Below are 22,998 nucleotides of genomic sequence, written 5' to 3' on the forward strand. Positions count from 1 at the left end.
GGGGAAGAGAGAGCAAAAGAGGGGGGGAGAGAGCTCAAAAGAGAGGGGGGAGAGAGCTCAAAAGAGAGGGGGGATAGAGCGCAAAAGAGAGGAGGGATAGAGCGCAAAAGAGAGGGAGAGAGAGCGCAAAAGAGAGAGGGGAGAGGGCGCAAAAGAGAGAGGGGAGAGAGAGAGCAAGGGGTGGGACCAATGTACTGCAAAAAATGGCCTGTGTGAACGGGCTTTAGGACTAGTCATCGATAAAACGATTATACAGAACGATGTTCTGAATAGATGGGTTATAGTCTGAGAAAATGTATTGGAGTTCCCACCAACCCACAAATAAATTGGCATAAGAGGGGGCAAATTTTGCCTCCATTGCTGTACCGCATATTTGTAAATAAAACACATTGTCAAACAAAAAATATTTGTGGAACTCCATACATTCACACAGGAAAATGTTCTCCTCTTCCAGGTAAGATGTATTCCTGTCTAGAAACCACCTCACGGCTCTTATTCCCAAGTGATGGGGAATGCATGAGTAAAGGGACTCAATATCAACCACTGCCCAACAGAATGTATCTTTCCATTTTATTCTTTTAAGATTTTCCAATAGATGACTGGAGTCTCTGAGATATAAGTTGAGGACAAGAGGCTGGAGAATAGAATCCATCCACTCGGACACAGGCTCCAAAAGGGAGACTATGCCCGAGACGATGGGCCTACCAGGGGGAGATTTTAAATCCTTGTGGATCTTGGGTACATGGTGGAAGATGTGGGGTTACAGGTGATTTGGGAACCAAAAGTTCCACTTCTCTACTTTGTAATATACCCAATGCTTGTCCTTCTTCCAACAGGGTGCCAAGATCCTTTTTAAATGTATTGATAGTATTTGAAGGTAAGCTTCGATAAGTAACACTGTCTGATAGCTGCCTTTTTGCTTCAGCAATATAATTAGCCTTACTGAGAAGAACAATCAAGCCTCCCTTGTCTGCATTTCTAATTACTAGGTTGTTGTTATCTTTTAATCTATTTGGCAATTTGTTCCTTTCTAGATAAGTTTTTTCTGACAGGGGAGTATATATTTGATTCTATTTCAGAGGCTAACTTAATCAGATCTTTTTCAACACTGGTCTGAAATGCATTTATGTAAGGCCCTCTAATTTGTATTGGATAAAAATCCTTATTCTTTATTATAGGAGGACTAATTGTCTAAATTCAGAGATCATGAATTGGGTCCCCACTCTCAGAAAGATGTCTCATGACCTCCAAGGCACAGTAATCTTTAAAGTCCTTTAGATCTGCTTGTTCATGATCTTAGGTAGATTCTGATATGTATCTTCATTGGACTCTTCCTGTTCAAAATTTGAGTGATCAGTATTGAAATATCTTTTAGTGTCAATTTGCGAACAAATTTGTTGACGTCTGTTATGGTTTTAAATACTAAAAATGTGTTGGTAGGAGCAAATCCGAGTCCTCTGGACAAGAGTGTTATTTCTTCCTTTGTGAGGTTATAGTCTGAGAGGTTGACGATACTCAGACGGTTATCCGTTATTTCTTGGTCTTCTTGGAGTTTTTTCTTTCCCCTCTTGGACCTCCTCGTCCTACGCCTAAAGGGATATTCAATTGAGATGTAGTAGATAAGGTGCTTCCAGTAGTTTCTTCACCTGAGTCATCCACTGAAGAGGAAGCTACAGAGCCACTGTCCAAATCAGAGGACCCTTGAGAGGCAGGCTCTGGATTAGAAGAATCCATGTCTGTGGATGAAAAATACACTTTTTTCCTTTATTAGCTTTTTGGTTCTTTAGTATTGATTTCGGGATATGTTTGTTGGTTTCTTTTCCAGAATCTTCTGTTTCCATATTCAGGCCAGAAATAGACTCTATTACTTCCATAGTCCTTTCTATCCCTGTCAAATTTATTTTTTCTTGAACTCAGCTAATTCTGTGTCTAATTTCTTTGTGTTCTTTCATCTGTCCCTTTAGGGTAGTGTATGAGTCACTAGTTTTCAATGCTTTTAGGGACATTTTATCCAGATATATTTGATCTTTTAGTTTGTCCCTTCTTTTTTGTTTTTCTTTTATCAGGATATTAATAAGTGTTTTGGAACAGGTAGAAAGTGCATCGTTCCATTCTTCTATTAAATCCTGGTCCTCAAACTGGTAGGTAGGGAACTTGCCCAATCGTAGTCCTCTAGGGATTCTGTTAGACTCCAAGTAGTGTTCAAACGTGACAATGTCCCACATCAACCTAAGATCAGTAGACAGCATTTTTTCTAAGGCTGTAAATTTGGTTTTAATGTCCGCTGGCTGATCATGTTCACTACTTAAAATGTTAAAGATAGTATTGAAAAAGGCTTTTCTGTTTTCCACATCAAAATAAGAGCCTGTAGAGCAAGTGGGTTTTTCCTGCATGTTTCTGTGTCTTATGTGTCAAATGCAAACAAACTGCAAATGCTTAATAAGAAGGAGAATATCTTTACAACTCCTTCTATTTATATGTTCTTTTCTCCACTCCCTAAATAAGGGCACTGTAAACTAAAGGGTCTGGTAAAAATATATATTTTTTGAAACTTGGCAGTTTTTATTTCCGTTAAATATTTTAAGTAAGAAAGGTTTGTAAATTACAAGTGATGACTTTGTGTAGAATAACAACAGTAAAGTTCTGCATTTTTTGTGTGTTTGTATAGATGTAGATGCAAAAACAACAACACATTTTAGTGTGAAAGAATAGGAGACAAAATTCACAATACCTTTACAAATATGCTCCGTTGCTTGAGACACACAAGGTACGCTGTTAGTTCCTTAGTTGAAAGCTTGTAGTGCATCCAGCTCAATTTAATTGCTATACTTGAAACGAGTGTCATCCGATCCATGCTGGCTGTGAGAAAGCGGTTCCGGCGTGTGACATCATAGGCAGTAGCCGCAACTGAAAGCGAAGCACTCGACAGTAACAAACCTTTCAAAGGAAAAACTACCAGCCCCAGTAGACAGTGCGGTGCATCAGGTGGGCGGTGGGAACCAATCCACCGAATAGCAATAAAAAAAGAAGATGTCCTGAGCACTCAGAGTGTATAAATAAAAACAAAATTTATTGAAGAAAAGTTAAAGAGCTCCAGCTGGCAACACAAAACATTTATCAGGTAACTCACTATCTTTTCCCAGCTGGATTCCCTCCTTTTCACCATGTAATTCCTTTCCTGGGATCAGTGACGTGCACACATAGGAGGCAGGTGAGGCAGTGCTTCCCCTGGCCAATGTGGTGTATTACATCCTTTTTTATAAAATAAAAATAAAAATAAAATAAATGTTTTTTTTTTTCAACAATTTTTTTTCCATCTCAAAAGGTGACCCCCTTACCCCCCCACCCCTCCACCAAATTCAGTATTTTATTGACATTTATTATTGTTTTTTTTTTTTAAAAAACGTAATATTTAAGTAATTACATTCATATTGCGCAAGAAAGTAGAGGCCAGCTATCCTTCCATTGCGCAATATGAATGTAATACTGTATGGGCCGCCAGAGACTGCCACCGAGTGGGGAATGAGAGCTAATGCAGCAGTCTCTTGCGGCCCATACGCTCCCACCGGAGGCCAGCCTCGGGAGCCCTCAGCCCTGCCTGCCCGTCCCTCAGCCAATCAGACATGAGTATTGTCTCAGTCTCTGGGCTGAGTTGCGGGCGGGAAATTGTTAGGAGCATGACTGGTGATCAGGTGTCACTCAGAGCAGAGGAGTGAAGGAGTCAGACTGTCAGACAGGAGTCAGGAGTGGAGCACTTTGTCAGTTTTAGGTAGGTGACGCCGGACTATGGCATGCATGGTTATGCTGATGCTCGATTTTGTGACTGTGGGTCTCAGTGAGTCAGGACTCAGGAGCGGAGCACTTTGTCAGTTTTAGGTATGAGTCAGTCAGGCACGGGATTGTTACTAGCCAGCTGCATTGCTATTTATCTTTAAGCAGAAGACAGTTGTGTTTGCATTGGTACTGCAGTCAGTGTAAGACTGGCTATTTACACCTACTCAGTCTGCACATTTCAGCACACTCCTGTGCTGGATCGCAGAGTAGCCCTGCCCCTCCTCCTCTGACTCTGCACTTGGAGGAGAAGAGGGGCACAAAGCATGGCTGCTCTGTGTGCTGAGCCTGACTGAGGGAGACATGCCAGTATTGTCAGTGAGGAGCAGAGGTAAGAACAGTTAGATAATTAGATTATTAGTGTGCAGGAACAGCTTTCTCTACCTCTCCTCATCAGCTCCGTTTTTCTAGAGTTGCACTCTGGCTTCTCTCCACTGCCTCTCATATTCTCTTTTAGTAAGGTCTTATCTTAGAAGTTAGCATGTCTTTCTGAACAAATCCCCAGACCCCTTTGATCAGTAGAGTACAGCTTTTTGTGTATAAGATAGGAAATATTAAAGCTGAAAATAACTTAGTAAGCTGCAGCTTAATTGAGAGACTATCTAACAGATTCATTTTTAAAACTTGTGTATTTAAGATATTTTATTAGGTTCATTTTACAGCTTTGGGGAAAAAACTTGACTGTGTACTTAGAAATTTTGTCAACATTTCTGAATATACACAATCAAGTTTTTTTCCCCAAAGCTGGAAACTGAACTTAATAAAATATTGAAATGTATTAATCTCATAATACACACAAGTATTTGATGCCATGATTTCTATCTAGTGTTTCATAGGGCTGTTTTGTGATTTTTTTGTTTGCTGCTAGATATACTCAATTAAAACATTATTGTAAATGCCCAAGCTTAGTTCTCATAAATCTGTGAATATGCTAACAAAAAAGTGCAATGTTTATATGTGTGTGGTTGTGTATAACTGTGTGTGTGTGTGAGACAAAGAATGAGTGTGTAATATGTGTGACATGGAATGTGTGATTAATAATACATATGACCTAGAATGTGTGTGATATTGTTCATATGATATAGAATATGTGTGAAAAAAAATTGTACATACATATTATGTAGAAAGTATGCAAATGTTTTCTCATAATGCACACAGGTATTCTGCCCCATAATATACTATATATATTAAATAATAATAAATATATTTATATCTTTCTATCTATTTATCAGTTTAGTAGAGTTACCCAGGGTCCTAATGTAATGTGTATTATGACAAACATACATACATAATAATATAAATATAACTAGTGTTAAAGGGATAGTTAAGAACTATTATTATTCAGATTGACCATTCAATTTTAAACAACATTCTCATTTACTTTATCTACTTTGCTTAATTGTTTCATATTCTTTGTTGAAAATCTTACCTAGATAGGCTTAGGAGCAGCAGTTCACTACTAGAAACTAGCTGTTGATTGGTGGTTGCAGATATATGCCTCTTGTCATTGGCTCACCTATGTGTTCAGCTAGCTTCCAGTCGGTGCATTGCTGCTCTTTAAACAAAGGACACCAAGAGAGTTAAGCAAATGTATTAATATAAATAAAATAGAAAGTTGTGTCAAATTGTGACGGTATCTGGTATGGTGATGGTTTAAACACCTTTTCTATCCAAAAATGTGTTGAGAGTCACCAAAAACATTACTGGGGGGGTGACACCATGAGTTACCGCACCGGGTGACACCAACCCTAGTGACACCACTGCTAGTATAGCATGCATGGCTATGCTCTATTTTGTGACTCTGGGTCTAGGAATCGTTTCCATCACTTCAAGTCAAGATGGAAAATTTATAACAAATGAACTTTTTTTAATTCTGTCACTGTGCCATATTAAATACAAATATGTCAACCACAGCACAGTAGCACAGAAAATATAGTTAGCGACAGCCCGAGGAGATAAATTAGCAGTAAATTAGGCATTCACAATTGTGATTCAGAGCTATGGCCTAACCTATAATATCACAGCAATAAAGCATTATGATTGTGTTGCTGTGTGCCGAAGCTCTCACAAACACTCTCTCTTACACACTAACACACACTCCCACACATTCTCTCTCACACACAAATACACTCACTCTCACACACAGACTCACACACTATCACACACTCACACACATACTCTCACACACACACTCTTTCTCTCTTACACACACAAAAAGACACACACAAAGACACTAATGCTCTCACAAACACTCTCTCTTACACACTAACACACACTCCTACACATTCTCTCTCACACAAATACACTCACTTATGAATTAAGTTTATTAAGTTTATGAATGAAGCATTCTTAGTGTTTAAATTAATATTGATTTAAAATTATTTATAATTTTATGGAGGCAAAATGCAAAAGTTTTAATATTACTAATATAAAATAGCAATAACAACTTTCTTGAAGGTATTTTTTTAAGTCCAATAAAACAGATTATATATATATATATATATATATATATATATATATATATATTAAAATTTAATTTTGTGGAATTAAAGTAAAATAGGTACATAATAAGTGGTACAAATTATTTTCTACTCTAAATGTGAATACTAAAGGTGCTGTGCAAGCAAATATAACAACAACAAAAACTGCCAACGACTTAGCAGTAAAGAAGTTGAACTTGACGTTGGACACAGTGTCTTGCATTGCGAGTTTTCACATTATAAATATATGTGGTGTTTAGTGGTCTAGTCCGGATCTCAGCTGCCCACACCCAGGCCAGTGACCAACTGCCCATTACAATAATAAAGTAATACCAACAATTTGAGCAAAGTATGCTATCTGCCTCCCTTTTAAGCACTCTCTTAGTAGTTAGAGGTGAGCCTGTATCTGTTAGTGTAAGTGTTAGCATTAGCAAGAAGATTTAATTGTTTAATAAAAAATGATATAAGTAAAACATAGCAGCCACCATTATATGGATATCAAAGGTTCATGCTGTGATGTGAGAATATACCACATCACAGCATAAACCCTTGATATCCATATAATGGTGGCTGAGTTACTCATATAATTTTATTAAGCAATCTGTGAATCTGCTAATGCTAACAGCTATTATTAGAGACCATAATTAAAATGTTAGAATATCTCACATCATGTGAGATTTTCTTACATATGGTCTCTAATAAAAGCTGTTAGCATTAGCAGATTCACAGATTGCTTAATAAAATGATATGAGTAACTCAGCCACCATTATATGGATATCAAATGTTCATGCTGTGATGTGAGAATATACCACATCACAGCATAAACCCTTGATATCCATATAATGGTGGCTGAGTTACTCATATCATTTTATTAAGCAATCTGTGAATCTGCTAATGCTAACAGCTATTATTAGAGACCATAATTAAAATGTTAGAATATCTCACATCATGTGAGATTTTCTTACATATGGTCTCTAATAAAAGCTGTTAGCATTAGCAGATTCACAGATTGCTTAATAAAATGATATGAGTAACTCAGCCACCATTATATGGATATCAAATGTTCATGCTGTGATGTGAGAATATACCACATCACAGCATAAACCCTTGATATCCATATAATGGTGGCTGAGTTACTCATATCATTTTATTAAGCAATCTGTGAATCTGCTAATGCTAACAGCTATTATTAGAGACCATAATTAAAATGTTAGAATATCTCACATCATGTGAGATTTTCTTACATATGGTCTCTAATAAAAGCTGTTAGCATTAGCAGATTCACAGATTGCTTAATAAAATGATATGAGTAACTCAGCCACCATTATATGGATATCAAGGTTCATACTGTGTGAGATATTTTTTACATCACAGGACAAGATTTATGAGACCCTTGATAAATTTCCCTCCTGCTGACAACAGTTTGTCTGAGCCCTGAGGGATATGTGTACGCTGTACACTGTACAGTTAATCCAGTAATGCTACTTTTTGTTTAGTTTTACGATGTGTAAAGAGCTTCCATAGGAAAAAAATATTAATTAACCCTTTGGTAGCTAGAGAGAATAATGAGATAGGCATTTATTTGTTTATGTGATTTTATGTGTGTTCTGTATGACAGTAACCTGCAGCAGCAACTGTGTTATTTGTTACTGCAGTTTGAGTCAACTTAATCCTTTGCTCAGATAGATATTGGTAGTGTGCACTCACCATTGTTTTTAAGCCTCCCTTTTTTGATGGTTATTTGCTTTAATTAGGTACAATTTTTTATGTCTGTTCAGTTAGAGGATGCAGTGTCTCTTTTAATTTTTATCTGTCTCCATTTATTTAAAGACTGCTGTTAACTTGTAATTCACAAATCAATTGAAAGCTTTTGCATTGTGTTTTTAATATGTCCTGCTTTTATACAAGTTTATATTAATTAAAGGAGATGATGAATTCTCATCTGAGTCATTTAAAAAACACATAGTTAAAGGGACAGGACATTCAAAATTAAACTTTCATGATTGAGGTAGAGCATGCTATTTTAATAGACTTTTCCAGTTATTTATATTTTGAAAATTAGCTTTGTCTTAACTGTTACTGGCCCCATGTCAGCAAATCAAATTAGTTTTTGAAAGGAACATGAACGTCATAATTAAACTTCCATCATTCATATAGAAATTGCACACAAGAAACCCCCAAACTTTCTATTTTAATTTTATTATTAAACTTTGGTATATTATACCAAAGGATACTTCATTCTTTTGGTATCCTTTGTTGAAGAGCATACCTAAGTGGGATGTGCACGTGCGTTTCTTGAGCACCATATTGCAGCAGCTGTGTTGGCAGTATTGATAACTTGTTCTTTGCGTAAAATTTGTATGGTAAATTATTTCTATTTTTACAACACTGTAGTGAGTAGAGATTGTGTATCATTCTAATTGCTTAGTAACTGGCACTGTGCCACATAATTGTGTGAGTGGGTATTGAGCAGAGTGTGTGTGTCAGTGAGTATGTGTGATGTATTCTCCAGGTAATCAACACATTTTAGATGAGCTGGTGCTTTAGTGCAGTGTTTCTCAACCATGGTCTTTAAGTACCCCCAACAGGCCAGGTTTTCATTATAGCTGATTCAGTGCACAGCTGAAGTAATCAGCTGATCAGTAACATCATGGCTACTAACTTGCTCTCACCCATCAGCTGATTATTTCACCCGTGCACTGGTTCAACTATAAATAAAACCTGCCCTGTTGGGGGTACTTGCGGCCCGCTGTATATGTGTTTCTCCGTCGTATCATATCTAGTGCCTCACCAGTCTCTGACCTCACCGCACGTCACTGCCTGGGATACGGTGCTACAGGTGCAAGAAGTTCAGACATGTTCAAACACAATGTCAGGGTTCTGCTGTTGTGTGATTGTGCAGGAAGCCATATCATGATTTCTCCAACATTGGTGTGTCCGGTCCACGGCGTCATCCTTACTTGTGGGATATTCTCTTCCCCAACAGGAAATGGCAAAGAGTCCCAGCAAAGCTGGCCATATAGTCCCTCCTAGGCTCCGCCCACCCCAGTCATTCTCTTTGCCGTTGCACAGGCAACATCTCCACGGAGATGGTTAAGAGTTTTTTGGTGTTTAAATGTAGTTTTTATTCTTCTATCAAGTGTTTGTTATTTTAAAATAGTGCTGGTATGTACTATTTACTCTGAAACAGAAAAGGATGAAGATTTCTGTTTGTGAGAGGAAGATGATTTTAGCAGACAGTAACTAAAATCGATTGCTGTTTCCACATAGGACTGTTGAGATGAAGTAACTTCAGTTGGGGGAAGCAGTTAGCAGACTTTTCTGCTTAAGGTATGACTAGCCATATTTCTAACAAGACGATGTAATGCTGGAAGGCTGTCATTTCCCCTCATGGGGACCGGTAAGCCATTTTCTTAGTCAAACAAACAGAATAAAGGGCTTATTATGGGCTAAAAAACTGGTAGACATTTTTATGGGCTAAATCGATTGCTTTATTTGGGCATTTTATTCATATTTATGCTGACAATTTGCATTTATAAACTTGGGGAACGTTTATTAAACGGCAGGCACTGTGTTAGACACCTTTTCCAGTCAGGGGGCCTTCCTAGTTGTAGACTGAGCCTCATTTTCAAGCCATTACTGCGCAGTTGTTTTTTGATAGCAGGGCATGCAGATGCATGTGTGAGGATCTAAAAATTGCTGGAAAAGCTTCTAGAAGGCGTCAATTGGTATCGTATTCCCCTCTGGACTTGGTTGGGTCTCAGCAAAGACTATAGCTGGGACTGTATAGGGGTTAAATTTATAAACGGCTCCGGTTCCGTTATTTTAAGGGTTAAAGCTCTGAAATTTGGTGTGCAATACTATTAATGCTTTAAGACACTGTGGTGAAATTTTGGTAATTTTTTAACAATTCCTTCATACTTTTTCACATATTCAGTAATAAAGTGTTTTCTGTTTAAAATTTAAAGAGACAGTAACGGTTTTGTTTTAAAACGTTTTTTGTGCCTTGTTGACAAGTTTAAGCCTGTTTAACATGTCTGTACCTTCAGATAAGCTATGTTCTATATGTATGAAAGCCAATGTGTCTCCCCATTTAAATTTATGTGATAATTGTGCCATAGCGTCCAAACAAAGTAAGGACAGTACTGCCACAGATAATGAAATTGCCCAAGATGATTCCTCAGATGAGGGGAGTAAACATGATACTACATCATCTCCTACTGTGTCTACACCAGTTTTGCCCACGCAGGAGGCCCCTAGTACATCTAGTGCGCCAATACTTATTACCATGCAACAATTAACGGCTGTAATGGATAACTCCATAGCAAATATTTTATCCAAAATGCCTACTTATCAGAGAAAGCGCGATTGCTCTGTTTTAAACACTGAAGAGCAGGAGGGCGCTGATGGTAATTGTTCTGTCATACCCTCACACCAATCTGAAGGGGCCATGAGGGAGGTTTTGTCAGATGGAGAAATTTCAGATTCAGGAAACATTTCTCAACAAGCTGAACCTGATGTTGTGACATTTAAATTTAAATTAGAACATCTCCGCGCACTGCTTAAGGAGATGTTATCTACTCTGGATGATTGTGACAACTTGGTCATTCCAGAGAAATTATGCAAGATGGACAAGTTCCTAGAGGTTCCGGTGCACCCCGACGCTTTTCCTATACCCAAGCGGGTGGCAGACATAGTAAATAAGGAGTGGGAAAAACCCGGCATACCTTTTGTTCCCCCCCCCTATATTTAAGAAATTATTTCCTATGGTCGACCCCAGAAAGGACTTATGGCAGACAGTCCCTAAGGTCGAGGGGGCAGTTTCTACTCTAAACAAACGCACTACTATTCCTATCGAAGATAGTTGTGCTTTCAAAGATCCTATGGATAAAAAATTGGAAGGTTTGCTTAAAAGATTTTTGTACAGCAAGGTTACCTTCTACAACCCATTTCGTGCATTGTTCCTGTCACTACAGCAGCGTGGTTCTGGTTCGAGGAACTAGAAAAGTCGCTCAGTAGAGAGACTCCATATGAGGAGGTTATGGACAGAGTTCACGCACTTAAATTAGCTAACTCTTTTATTTTAGATGCCGCTTTGCAATTAGCTAGATTAGCGGCGAAAAATTCAGGGTTTGCTATCGTGGCGCGCAGAGCGCTTTGGCTAAAGTCTTGGTCAGCGGATGTGTCATCCAAGACAAAATTGCTTAACATCCCTTTCAAAGGTAAAACTCTATTTGGACCAGAATTGAAAGAGATTATTTCAGACATCACTGGGGGAAAGGGCCACGCCCTTCCACAAGATAGGTCTTTCAAGGCTAAAAATAAGTCTAATTTCAGGAACGGACCGGCCTCTAATTCTGCATCCTCTAAGCAAGAGGGTAATGCCTCACAACCCAAACCAGCCTGGAAACCGATGCAAGGCTGGAACAAGGGTAAGCAGGCCAAGAAGCCTGCCGCTGCTAACAAAACAGCATGAAGGAGTAGCCCCCGATCCGGGACCAGATCTAGTGGGGGGCAGACTCTCTCTCTTTGCTCAGGCTTGGGCAAGAGATGTTCAGGATCCCTGGGCGCTAGAAATAGTTTCTCAAGGTTATCTCCTGGAATTCAAGGAACTACCCCCAAGGGGAAGGTTCCACATGTCTCACTTATCCTCAAACCAAATAAAGAGACAGGCATTCTTACATTGTGTAGAAGACCTGTTAAAGATGGGAGTGATACACCCAGTTCCAATAAAGGAACAAGGAATGGGATTTTATTCCAATCTGTTCGTAGTTCCCAAAAAAGAGGGAACTTTCAGACCAATTTTGGATTTGAAGATCCTAAACAAATTTCTCAGGGTACCATCGTTCAAGATGGAAACCATTCGAATGATTCTACCCACTATCCAGGAAAGTCAATTTATGACTACCGTGGATCTAAAGGATGCGTACCTACATATTCCTATCCACAAAGAACATCATCAGTTCCTAAGGTTCGCTTTTCTGGACAAGCATTACCAGTTTGTGGCCCTCCCATTCGGGTTAGCCACTGCTCCAAGGATTTTCACAAAGGTGCTAGGGTCCCTTCTAGCGGTTCTAAGACCGAGGGGCATTGCAGTAGTACCTTACTTGGACGACATTCTAATACAAGCGTCGTCCCTGTCAAAAGCAAAGGCTCATACAGACATCGTTCTGGCCTTTCTCAGATCACACGGATGGAAGGTGAACATAGAAAAAAGTTCTCTGTCTCCGTCGACAAGAGTTCCCTTCTTGGGAACAATAATAGATTCCTTAGAAATGAGGATTTTTCTGACAGAGGTCAGAAAATCAAAACTTCTAAGCTCTTGTCAAGCTCTTCATTCTGTTCCTCGTCCTTCCATAGCGCAGTGCATGGAAGTAGTAGGGTTGATGGTTGCAGCAATGGACATAGTTCCTTTTGCACGAATTCATCTAAGACCATTACAACTGTGCATGCTCAAACAGTGGAATGGGGATTATACAGACTTGTCTCCAATGATTCAAGTAGATCAGAAGACCAGAGATTCACTCCGTTCGTGGCTGACCCTGGACCATCTGTCCCAGGGAATGAGCTTCCGCAGACCAGAGTGGGTCATTGTCACGACCGACGCCAGTCTAGTGGGCTGGGGCGCGGTCTGGGAATCCCTGAAAGTTCAGGGTCTATGGTCTCGGGAAGAGTCTCTTCTCCCGATAAACATTCTGGAACTGAGAGCGATATTCAATGCTCTCAGGGCTTGGCCTCAACTAGCAAAGGCCAGATTCATAAGGTTCCAATCAGACAACATGACGACCGTTGCGTATATCAATCATCAGGGGGGAACAAGGAGTTCCCTGGCGATGAAAGAAGTGACCAAAATAATTCAATGGGCGGAGGATCACTCCTGCCACCTGTCTGCGATCCACATCCCAGGTGTGGAAAACTGGGAGGCAGATTTTCTGAGTCGTCAGACATTCCATCTGGGGGAGTGGGAACTCCACCCGGAGATCTTTGCCCAAATAACCCAATTATGGGGCATTCCAGACATGGATCTGATGGCGTCTCGTCAGAACTTCAAGGTTCCCTGCTACGGGTCCAGATCCAGGGATCCCAAGGCGACTCTAGTAGATGCACTAGTAGCACCTTGGACCTTCAACCTAGCTTATGTATTTCCACCGTTTCCTCTCATTCACAGGCTGGTAACCAGGATCAATCAGGAGAGGGCCTCGGTGATCTTGATAGCTCCTGCGTGGCCACGCAGGACTTGGTATGCAGACCTGGTGAATATGTCATCGGTTCCACCATGGAAGCTACCTTTGAGACAGGACCTTCTTGTTCAGGGTCCGTTCGAACATCCAAATCTGGTCTCCCTCCAGCTGACGGCTTGGAGATTGAACGCTTGATTCTATCGAAGCGTGGGTTTTCAGATTCTGTGATAGATACTCTGGTTCAGGCCCGAAAACCAGTAACTAGAAAGATTTACCATAAAATATGGAAAAGATATATCTGTTGGTGTGAATCCAAAGGATTTCCATGGAATAAGATAAAAATTCCTAAGATTCTCTCCTTTCTACAAGAAGGTTTGGAGAAAGGATTATCTGCAAGTTCTCTAAAGGGACAGATCTCTGCTTTATCTGTCTTACTACACAAAAGACTGGCAGCTGTGCCAGATGTTCAAGCATTTGTTCAGGCTCTGGTTAGGATCAAGCCTGTTTACAGACCTTTGACTCCTCCCTGGAGTCTAAATCTAGTTCTTTCAGTTCTTCAAGGGGTTCCGTTTGAACCTTTACATTCCATAGATATTAAGTTACTATCTTGGAAAGTTTTGTTTTTGGTTGCAATTTCTTCTGCTAGAAGAGTTTCAGAGTTATCTGCTCTGCAGTGTTCTCCGCTCTATCTGGTGTTCCATGCAGATAAGGTGGTTTTGTGTACTAAGCCTGGTTTTCTTCCTAAGGTTGTTTCTAACAAAAATATTAACCAGGAGATAGTTGTACCTTCTTTATGTCCGAATCCAGTTTCAAAGAAGGAACGTTTGTTACACAATTTGGACGTAGTCCGTGCTCTAAAATTCTATTTAGAGGCTACAAAAGATTTCAGACAAACTTCTTCCTTGTTTGTTGTTTATTCTGGTAAAAGGAGAGGTCAAAAAGCGACTTCTACCTCTCTTTCCTTTTGGCTTAAAAGCATCATCCGATTGGCTTATGAGACTGCCGGACGGCAGCCTCCTGAAAGAATCACAGCTCACTCCACTAGGGCTGTGGCTTCCACATGGGCCTTCAAGAACGAGGCTTCTGTTGACCAGATATGTAAGGCAGCGACTTGGTCTTCACTGCACACTTTTGCCAAATTTTACAAATTTGATACTTTTGCTTCTTCGGAGGCTATTTTTGGGAGAAAGGTTTTGCAAGCTGTGGTGCCTTCCGTTTAGGTAACCTGATTTGCTCCCTCCCTTCATCCGTGTCCTAAAGCTTTGGTATTGGTTCCCACAAGTAAGGATGACGCCGTGGACCGGACACACCAATGTTGGAGAAAACAGAATTTATGCTTACCTGATAAATTACTTTCTCCAACGGTGTGTCCGGTCCACGGCCCGCCCTGGTTTTTTAATCAGGTCTGATGAATTATTCTCTCTAACTACAGTCACCACGGTACCATATGGTTTCTCCTATATATATTTCCTCCTGTCCGTCGGTCGAATGACTGGGGTGGGCGGAGCCTAGGAGGGACTATATGGCCAGCTTTGCTGGGACTCTTTGCCATTTCCTGTTGGGGAAGAGAATATCCCACAAGTAAGGATGACGCCGTGGACCGGACACACCGTTGGAGAAAGTAATTTATCAGGTAAGCATAAATTCTGTTTTCCCCTCCGTCATTTAAACTGTATATGAACAGCTTACCTATCTGGCAAACCCAGCCACAGTTAACACATGCAGGCTGTCACTGTGGGTGGCTGCTGCTTCACAGGACGTTCGCAGATTCTTTCATTCCTGCAACACTTTTCAGCAAGTAGGGAAAAGTGGGAAGAACTGCTTTTACATCCCCTACCTATTATTCAGAAAGTCTGCCATGATCACACAGTCATATACCATGATTTCCAGGTAGGGCAGAAAGTAATATCCCTTATACCCAAACCCTAAAGTAAACTACAGGCCAAGTGGCCAGGACCCTAGACCATTAGTGATATACTTAATAACACTACATATGTTGTTGTAGTTCGGGATCACCCAGAACATGCTTAAGTTATATGTGGAACATCAAGAGATAGCTGAGATGCTCTCCCTGGGCCTCCCCAGTGATCTTAGTTCCAAAAAAAATACGGATACCCCATGCCGTGAGTGGACGACTTCCCTGATGAACTATCACCAGCCAGTTTCCTAACAACTCTAGACCTTAGCCAAGGTTACTGGCAAATTCCCTTAACCAAGGAAGCCCGAAAGAAGTCCGCCTTCAGCACCCCATTTGGCTTGTACCAGTTTAAGGTCCCACCATTCGAGATGAAGAATGCACCAGCCACCTTCCAGCAGCTCATAGATCGCTTGCTTGAGGTTACTCAGGGGTAAGCCTGCTCTTACCTGAATGCCATCTATAGTCTCACTGGGAGAAAGATTTGTTCTGCTTGGGATGTGCTGGATAGAATCCAAGCCGCCAGGTTGACTATAAGACCATACAAATGCCAAACTGGTATGGCCAAAGTGCAGCATCTGTGTTATAAAGTAGGTAGCGGCCAAATTAAACCTGATCCTTAAAAATTTGCAGCTATACTAGAGTGGCCCACCCCGACCAATAAAAAACAAGTCTTAGCTTTCTTTGGTACAGTCGATTTATACAGGAAATGTGTGCCTTCTTACACTACCATAGCCAAACCTTTGACTGACTTAACCAAGAAGGCTCTACCATGTGTTGTTAGTTGGTCTCCAGCTTGTGCTCGTGCCTTTCATTCATTGAAAAAGGATCTGGCTACTCCAGACGGTTTTTAGTGCAAACTTATGGTTCCATATTCGGAACTGGTGCTGTCCTCAGTCAAGTTAACACGGAAGGGGACGAACACCCTGTAGCCTTTCTTAGTAGAAAGCTATTGGATAGAGAGGTGGTATGCTGCAATTGAAAAAGTGTGTCTGGCTCTGGTCTGTCACCAATGCGAGCTCAATCCTATTGGCTGATTGCATCAGCCAATATAATTTTTTCACCTTTAATTCCGATTGGCTGATAGAATTCTATCAGCCAATCGAAATTCAAGGGGCGCCATCTTGGATAACATAATTTAAAGGAACCTTCAGTGTACAGCTGGGACCGTATGAAGAGGATGCTCCACGCCGGATGTCTTGAAGATGGAGCCGCTCCGCGTCAAAAAGATGAAGATAGAAGATGCCATCTGGAGTAAGACTTCTGCCCGCCTGGAGGACGACTTTGTTGAGGACTTCTGCCCGCTTGGATGAAGACTTCTCCCGGCTTGATGAGGATGGATGTCCGGTCTTCAAAAACTGTAAGTGGATCTTCGGGAGTGTTAGGTTTGTTAAGGGTTTATTGGGTGGGTTTTATTTTTAGATTAGGGGTTTGGGCAAAGAAAAAGAGCTAAATGCCCATCCAAATGCCCTTTTCAGGTCAATGGGGAGCTTAGGTTTTTTTAGATAGGATTTTATTTGGGGGGGTTTGGTTGTGTGGATGGTGGGTTTTACTGTTGGGGGGTTGTTTGTATTTTTTTTACAGGTAAAAGAGCTGATTTCTTTGGGGCAATGTCCCGCAAAAGGCCCTTTTAAGGGCTATTGGCAGTTTAGTTTAGGCTAGGTTTTTTTATTTTGGTGTAATTAGTTTAAATATTTGATAAGTTCAATCAGCCAATCGGATTGAACTTCAATCCGATTGGCTGATTAAATCAACCAATCAGATTTTTCCTACCATAATTCCGATTGGCTGATAGAATCCTATCAGCCAATCGGAATTCGAGGGACGCCATCTTGGACGATGTAATTTAAAGGAACCGTCATTCGTCGTTAGTCGTCGTGCTGGAAGGATGCTCCGCGCCGGATGTCTTCAAGATGGAGTCGCTCCTCGTCGGATGGAAGAAGATAGAAGATGCCGCTTGGATGAAGCCTTCTCCCGGTCCGGATGTCCTCTTCTGCCCGGATAGGATTAAGACTCCTGCCGGTCTGGATGTCCTCTTCTGCCCCATCGGATGAAGACTTCTGGCCGGATCGGATGACCACTTGTGCCCGGCTGGGTGAAGACGGCTCAAGGTAGGGTGATCTTCAATGGGGTAGTGTTAGGCTTTTTTAAGGGGGTATTGGGTGGGTTTTAGAGTAGGGGTGTGTGGGTGGTGGGTTGTAATGTTGGGGGGTATTGTATTTTTTTTTTTTTACAGGTAAAAGAGCTGATTACTTTGGGGCAATGCCCCGCAAAAGGCCCTTTTAATGGCTATTTGTAATTTAGTATAGGGTAGGGCATTTTATTATTTTGGGGGGCTTTTTATTTTATTAGGGGGCTTAGATTAGGTGTAATTAGTTTAAACTTCTTGTAATTTTTTTTTTCCTGTAATTTAGGGGGGGTTTCCGTAATTTAGTTTATTGAATTTAATTGTAATTAATTGTAGGTAGTTTAGGTAATTAGTTTAATTATAGTGTAGTGTTAGGTGTAATTGTAACTTAGGTTAGGATTTATTTTACAGGTAATTGTGTACTTATTTTAGCTAGGTAGCTATTAAATAGTTAATAACTATTTAATAACTATTGTACATAGTTAAAATAAATACAAAGTTGCCTGTAAAATAAAAATAAATCATAAGCTTGCTACAATGTAACTATTAGTTATATTGTAGCTATCTTATGGTTTATTTTATAGGTAAGTATTTAGTTTTAAATAGGAATAATTTATTTAATTGTAGTTATTTTATTTAGATGTATTTAAATTATATTTAAATTAGGGGGGTGTTAGGGTTAGACTTAGGTTTAGGGGTTAATAACTTTATTATAGTGGCGGTGACGTTGGCGGCGGCAGATTAGAGGTTAATTAATTTAATATAGTTGCAGCGACGGTGGGGGCAGCAGATTAGAGGTTTATAACTATAATGTAGGTGGCGGCGGTATCCGGAGCGGCAGATTAGGGGTTAATAGTATAATGCAGGTGGCGACGATGTCGGGGACGGCAGATTAGGGGTTAATAAGTGTAAGATTAGGGGTATTTAGACTCGGGGTTCATGTTAGGGTGTTAGGTGCAGACATATTTTTTCTTTCCCCATAGGAAACAATGGGGCTGCGTTAGAAGCTGGACGCTGCTTTTTTGCAGGTGTTAGGTTTCTTCCAGCCAGCTCAGCCCCATTGTTTCCTATGGGGAAATCGTGCACGAGCACGTTTAGCCAGCTTACAGCTATCGTAAGCAACGCTGGTTTTGAGGTGAGATGTGGAGCTAAATTTTGCTCTACGCTCAACTTTTTGTGGCTAACACCAGGTTTAAAAAAACCTGTAATACCAGCGTTGTCTTAAGGGAGCGTTACAATTTTAAGCAACTTTCTAATTTACTCCTATTATCAATTTTTCTTTGTTCTCTTGCTATCTTTATTTTAAAAGCAGGAATGTAAATCTTAGCAGCCAGCCCATTTTAGGTTCAGCACCATGGATAGTGCTTACTTATTGGAGGCTTACATTTACCCACCAATAAGCAAGCATAACCCAGGTTCTCAACCAAAAATGGGCCGGCTCCTATGCATCAAATTCCTGCTTTTAAAATAAAGATAGCAAGAGAATGAAGAAACATTGATAATAGGAGTAAATTAGAAAGATGCTTAAAATTGCATGCTCTATCTGAATCATGAAAGAAAAAAATTGTGTTTAGTGTCTCTTTAAAGAGTAACATTTTTTTAGCCTTACGGACGAACTAAACTAAACTAAATAACTCCACAAAGTGGTTAAATACATAGGTATTTGCATACATAGAGCAGGAAACAATCCAATCAGGTACAGCAGTTGCATGACTGGCCAATCACCAGCCATGCATGCAATTATTGCATTTAATTCCTTATATATCCATTTAAGACTTTCATATAATTTTTTGTTGATTTTTATTGACATTTCTCAGCATCCACACACAATTTCAAATATGAAGAAACATTTTGCTAATGATATTTTACTTGTGAACATATTTCATAGTGTGTGTGAGTTTGGCATGGATTTCAGTTGGAAACCTACAGTTCTGAAGACTTTTAAATATTAAAATGATCTTCTAGTAAGTGAAAACAAAAAAGGAAAAATAGCTATTAATTAGTAAACTAAGTGGCATTTAAGCACTACAGATATTATGGCAAATGTTTCCCTTTGCAGCTTAAAATCTATTTATTTCTTGATAAAGAACTCGAAAATTAGTTACATAAAACTAAATTATTTTATTCTAATTATATGTAGATATCTCCTTAGAGATATATTGGTTTTATTAGGTACATAAAATGATTAAATTCCCTACAGTAGCTTATTATTGAAGGGAAAAAAAGTGCTTAGCGAAAAATATGTAGATTTCCACCGCCATGCAATTGTTTTGCTTTCCCTGTTCTATTTTTAATCTGATCATTTTTATATTTTTGGAGAATAATTGCTCTATAAAATACTTATTGAAAATGTCAGCAATTGTGAATTTTCTCTGTACTCTTTCAGAACTGTGCCCCTAATTGCTAATGTTGTAAAATGGATGCAGCATTTTCTAGTTAGACATGAGATCACTGGGAAAAAAAAAAACTTGGCGTGCTGAGCTCAGTATGGTTTTCTGAGCAAGACTTTATGCTCTGCATTTAGAACACTAACAAATATATTTAGAATTCAGTTCTTAAAGCGTAGCATTTTTATAATACCATATTGAATTTTTGTGAAACTTTGGGAGCAGACCAGAACTGATAGATTCAAAGGGATACTCACTGCATGACTACTTCCCTGTGCCAAATCTCTAAGAAAACCTTCAAAGTAGCATTTGCAGTGTTCAGTAACCATGATGAGTTATTTCCAATCCAGAAAACTGTATATAGGCACAAATAAAATGTGAGAAGAATTTTTGTTGTCGTGTTTTTTTCTCTTTCATTTTTATTTTATTAGGAGAAGAAAAGAATTTTCATCTATCACTTTGCTTTATTTAAGGCCCATTGATCTAAAGGTCTCTGGGCTGGCGAGATTATTAAATAATGTTTTCCAGCATTTCTATTTCCCTGGTGGAATGGTCTAAAGCCACTTTTTTACCCTGAGAACAGGGTGTTTCACTAAAGGACGTATACTGTATTTTCGTATGGGGAGAAGATACATAGATTACAAAAGTGCACAATAAAATTTGTATTTTAAAAATCTTACAAAACAAATATTTGAACCAAAGACTATCAAAAATCTTAATAAAATTATTCACAAAAATTGTATTTATCAAAAATATAAAGTGGAGCAATAATTATTGCGGTGGGGGTGTGACAGTTTAAGGGTTAATAGTGTAATGCTTTACTTTGTGGTGGGATATGTGGGAGTTTAGGGGTTAATAGTGTAAAAAGGTAGTTTGCGATGGGGGGGTGGCGGTTTAGGGATTAATAGGGTAGCTTAGAGCAACTGTTTCCTCCGGACAATCTGTTTACTTGACCTTTCAGGTCGCATAAATAGTTTGAGCGGTAAATGCGATTTGTGTTTAAGCGATCGGAATTTACTTTCAACTTGAAATTCAAGCTTATATTACCACTCAACGCTATTATTGGGTTGTTGACACCCCATACTTAACGCCTGTAGGCTTGTCTGGCTGATAGGAGCGGGTGCCTCAGAAAGTGTGCATATAACAAGTGTGCACATTTAGATAATGGAAGTGAATTGGAAAGTTGTTTAAAATTGTGTGCTCTATCTGAATCATGACAGTTTAATTCTGACTTTAGTAGTCCTGTAAGGGTTAATTTTTTACTTATCTAATTCCCAGCCAAAGAGACTTAAAGGGACACTGAACCCAATTTTTTTTATTTAATGATTTGGATAAAGCATGCAATTTTAAGCAACTTTCTAATTTACTCCTATTATCAATTTTTCTTTATTTTCTTTCTATCTTTATTTGAAAAAGCAGGAATCTAAGCTAAGGAGCTGGACAATTTTTGGTTCAGCACCCTAGATAGCGCTTGCTGATAGGTAGCTACATTTAGCCACCTATAAGCAAGCGCTATCCAGGGTGCTGAACCTAAAATGTCCCGGCTCCTAAGATTTCATTCCTATCTGAATCACGGAAGAAAAAATTTGAGTTTAGTATCCCTTTAATTGCATTCAGGGTTTTGTGTAATCTATAACTATGTATCATAATGGGGGGAGATTATAGTTAGGGTTAATTGTTTTGGGGGGGAATACTAGCTCAGCGCTGTTGGTTTTAAAGTTTGAGGGAAGCATTAGATACAGTGTGGTTTGGGGATTTAAAGTGGAGAAGGGTGTGGTTAGCTGTATTTGTGTTTAGATAAGCAACAACTAGGGTTAAGTTTGGTGGAGGTTTAATTTGATGCAGACAATCATTATTTTATCTTTTACATTAAGTTCTATATACCTAAAAGCAGTAGAAGACATATAAAGCAACTGTATGATTGCTTTTATGACTTGTTATGGGAGAGGAAAACTCAAAATTAAACTTAAATTGACTGGGTGGAGTATGACATTTTAAACAACTTTCAAATTTAATTCCATTATAATTTTTTGCCTACTTTTCTTGCTATCCTTTGTTAAAGAGTAATTCTAGGTTTGCATGTGTCTTTGACTTTCGACAGCAACATTATTTATTGCAGTGTTATACAATGTTGCAAATACTGCTGTCATAGACCACTAAAGACACACATATGCCCCTAATCTTTTAATATTCTATCTAGGTTTACTCTTTAACAAATAATGCCAAGTGAACAAAGCAAATTTGATAGGAAAAGTAAATTGAAAAATTGTTTAAAATTGCATGTTCTGTCTGAATCAGGAATGTTTAATTTTTAATTTACTGTTTCTTTAAGTGTTTGTAAGATAAAGGAGGTAGTTCTCTGATGTTGTAGGTGTCAAGATTCTTGAAAGATCTACTAGATACAACTTTATATGATTTTTAAAAATCATAAAAAGATATTTATAAGTACAGGTGGCCCTCGTTTTACAACGGTTCAATTTACACCGTTTCAGAATAACAACCTTTTTTTTCAGTCATGTGACTGCTATTGAAAAGCATTGAGAAGCAGTGCATTTATTAAAATATCCAGTAGGTGGAGCTGTCCGCTTGTGTTGCAGAAAAGTCAAGCAAGCTGAAATTAATCAGTTTAACCAGACCTGAGCTATCGAGCAGATTTCAAAGGAACAAGATCTTGCTGTCTATAACTCAGTCCAGATTGGAATGCATAGAAAGAACTGTTTGCAGAAAAATGGAAGTGAAGTCTGTGTTGTGTGATTATTTTATTAGGTTTATAATGCTGTTTAGCAAATGTTTTTGTTCATTTAACTTAGTTTAATTGTATATTCTGTGTTGTGTGATTATTTTATTAGGTTTATAATGCTGTCTAGCATTAAAAGTCTTAATTTCAAAGCTTTTAAAATAATGAATTAGGTGTTACTTATGACAATTTTGAGAGGGGCCTGGAACCTAACTCCCTCACTTCCCATTGACTTACATTATAAACTGGGTTTCAATTTACAACGGTTTCGATTTACAACCATTCCTTCTGGAACCTAACCCCGGCGTAAACTGAGGGCTACCTGTAACTAAAAATTGT

The 22,998-nt window shown here is 39.1% G+C and overlaps 1 protein-coding gene across 1 annotated transcript in view; it reads left to right on the plus strand.

Annotated features, from left to right (window-relative positions):
• The window catches only part of AGBL3 (AGBL carboxypeptidase 3), a 323,892-nt gene that overhangs the window by 87,154 nt on the left and 213,740 nt on the right, over window positions 1–22,998 (plus strand). The window lies entirely within an intron of this gene.

Source organism: Bombina bombina, chromosome 6, assembly GCF_027579735.1.
Source record: "Bombina bombina isolate aBomBom1 chromosome 6, aBomBom1.pri, whole genome shotgun sequence".
Lineage (NCBI taxonomy): Eukaryota > Metazoa > Chordata > Amphibia > Anura > Bombinatoridae > Bombina > Bombina bombina.